At 49.4% G+C, this 3,360-nt stretch overlaps 1 protein-coding gene across 1 annotated transcript in view; it reads right to left on the reverse strand.

The window, feature by feature from the left end:
- The window catches only part of NLRP5 (NLR family pyrin domain containing 5), a 61,948-nt gene that overhangs the window by 33,952 nt on the left and 24,636 nt on the right, over window positions 1-3,360 (reverse strand).

Consider the following 3,360-nt stretch of genomic DNA (forward strand, 5'->3'; position numbering starts at 1 on the left):
AAAAAAAAAAAAAAAAAAAAAAAAAAAAAAAAAAAAAAAAAAAATCAGGGAACAAAATTTACATCCAGTCTGAATTTTAGTAAAATACACCATCACAGAAACCCTGGACCCAGCATCAGTGGGGCTCGACTCAGCCTCCAGACGTGTGTCTGGTTTCTTCCTAGCAATGTGCTGAGAACAAGCTGCCCTTTCATTCCCTTCTTCAAAGGCCTCTAACGATTCTTAACACTCTAGGAAATAGCTCTCCTTCCCCCATTCAACCCGAGTTCTCTTTCTCTTCCCCGCACTGGGGACCTGATGGGTTACGTTTTATTTGCTGATGGTTTCCCCCAGTCGACTCTAAGCATGGACTTTCTTACTCACTCTTGGATCTTCAGTATTGATGACACTGCCTGGCATTCTGGAACTCAAGTATTTGTTAAATGAATTATGTATGTCAACATATGTAGTCTCAGAGAGGGGGAGGCGGGGAGGGAGGGAGGCGGGGGAGGGGGGCGGGGGGCGGGAGGCGGGGGCGGGAGGCGGGGGCGGGAGGGGCAGACTGGGGGGCAGCTGAGGATGTGTATACCATGGCCCCAAGTTCTACACCAGTTGGACAGGTGTGCTTCCCCTGTTCCATCCCTGGGTTTCCCCAAGCTCTGGGGGAATTCTCTACATAAAGAGGGGAGTACATCCCTTGAGAGACAGATCCTGCCTGGAACCCCAGCTCTACAGAGCTGTGGTCCCCAACCTTTTCTGTTCCAGGAACAGGTTTTGTGGAAGACGGTGTTTCCAGAGATCAGGGTGGAAGGGGATGGTTTGGGGAGGATTCAAGCACATTCCAGTTTTTGTGCACTTGACTGTTATTACACTGTAATAGATAATGAAGTAACTATACAACTCGCCATCATACACAATCAGTGGGAGCCCTGAGCTGGCTTTCCTGCAACTAGACAGTCCCATCTTGGGGTGATGGGAGACAGTGACGGATTCTCAGGCATTGGAGTCTCATGAGGACCAGGCAACCTAGGCCCCTCCCACGCATAGTTCCCAAGAGGGCTCATGCTCCTGTGAGAATCCAGCACCACCTCTGATCTAGCAGGAGGCGGGGCTCAGGCGGTCATGCGAGCAATGGGGAGCAGCTGTAAATACAGATGAAGTGTCGACCCCCCCCTCCCCCGCTGTACAGCCCGGTTCCTAACAGGCCACTGCGCCAGCCCATGGCCTGGGGGGGTTGGGGACCACCCCTGCTGGAGAGCATCTGTGATTTCATACAAGCTGTTGCTCAGCTTCCCCACCTGATAAATTTTTTTTTGGAGGACACAGTTTCACTCAGTCACCCAGGCTGGAGTGCAGTGGCGTGATCTTGGCTCACTGCAACCTCCACCTCCCAGGTTCAAGCAATTCTCCAGCCTTAGCCTCCTGAATAGTGGGATTACAGGCACCTGCCACCATGCCCAGCTAAAATTTTTTTTTTTTTTTTTTAATTGAGACAGGGTTTCACCATATTGGACAGGCTGGACTTGAACTCCTGACCTCAAGTGATCCGCCCACCTCTGCCTCCCAAAGTGTTGGGATTACAGGTGCGAGCCACAATGCCCAGCACACCAGATAAAGATTTAAGAATATGCATTCAATGTGAGAAAATGAAACTTATCACAAACCATCATTATTTGATACCACCTGACATTTATCACAAAATGCAATTCTTTTACGCATTTACTTTTTGTTATCCCCAGCTTACAATGTAAGCTCCATGAGAAAAATACCTTGTCTTTTTGCTTCAATACTTCTACCCTCTTCAGTTTCTGATGTCCACTAGGCACTCAAACACGAAAGAGATTCATATCCTGGGACCTTAAGTTTGCTGGTACTGCTGGGCGTGGTGGCTCACGCCTGTAATCCCAGCATGTGGATCACAAGGTCAGGTGGATCACAAGGCAGGAGTTCAAGACCAGCCTGGCAAACATGGTGAAACCCTGTCCCTACTAAAAACACAAAAATTAGCTGGGCATGGTGGCGTGTACCTGTAATCCCAGCAACTCAGGAGGCTGGGGCAGGAGAATTGTGAACTGGGACCCAGGAGGTGGAGGTTGCAGTGAGCCGAGATCCCACCACTGCACTCCAGCCTGGGCTACAGAGCAAGACTCTGTCTCAAAAAAATAAAGTTTGCTGGTACTACCATTTGCCTTAAAAAGGCAGCAGGAGTCTCTGCACAAATGTGTAATATAATGTCTAAGTCCATGCGAAATCTCCACCTGAAATCTACAACTTATATACTTCATTGTAGTTGTATCCTCTCAGTCTGTCCAAGATGGGCTCCAGGACATCCCCAAAGACATCAAAATCTACGGATGGCCGAGTGCCTGACGTAAAATGCTGTGACTGCATATGGCCTGCACACATCCTCCCAGGTACTGCAAGTCATCTCTGGGTGACTTGTAATGTCTAACACAATGTCTACACATTGCTTCATTTGCGTGGATTCAATGCACTGCTTGGCATGTGCCAAGTTCAGGTTTGCTTTCTGGATCTTTGTAGAATTTTCCTGATTATTCTGATCAATGGATAGTTGAATCCATGGACACAGAACCCGTGGACATGCAGAGCCATCTCTCATCCACATCAGGGGAAGCCATTAAGAGATCCATATTAAAACCACAGGAAGCAGACCTTGAGATTGGAACCTCTATTTGCTGAGCTCAGACTGACGTGTTGTCCTCAGGGGGCTGGTTGTGCCACTGGAATGTGGGTTTTTTTTTTTTTTTTTTTTTGAGACAGTCTATTGCCGAAGCTACAGTGCAGTGGCGCGATCTCATCTCACTGCAACCTTCAGCTCCCAGGCTCTAGCAGTTCTCCCGCCTCAGCCTCCTGAGTAGCTGGGATTACAGGCATGCACCACACCTGGCTAATTATTGTACTTTTAGTAGAGATGAGGTTTCTCCATGTTGGTCAGGCTGGTCTCGAACTCCTGACCTCGTGACCTGCCTGCTGCTGCCTGCCAAAGTTCCCAGAGTGCTGGGACTGCAGGTGTGAGCCACCATGTCTGGCCAGAATGTAGGTTTTTTTTTTTGGGGGGGGGGGGGGGGGGGATGGAGTCTCGCACTGTCACCCAGAGTGTAGTGCAGTGGCATGATCTCTGCTCACTGCAGTCTCCGCCTCCTGGGTTCAAGCAATTCTCCCACCTCAGCCTCCCGAGTAGCTGGGACTACAGGCATGCATCACACCATGCTCAGCTAATTTTTTTTGTATTTTTAGGAGAAATGCGGTTTCACCATGTTGGCTAGGATGGTCTCGATCTCCTGACCTCGTGATCCACCTGCCTTGGCCTCCCAAAGCTCTGTGATTACAGGTGTGAGCCATTGCGCCCGGCCAGAATAT

This window comes from Sapajus apella, unplaced genomic scaffold (assembly GCF_009761245.1).
Source record: "Sapajus apella isolate SASKATOON/1434 unplaced genomic scaffold, GSC_monkey_1.0 scaffold135, whole genome shotgun sequence".
In the NCBI taxonomy this organism is placed as follows: Eukaryota; Metazoa; Chordata; class Mammalia; order Primates; family Cebidae; genus Sapajus; species Sapajus apella.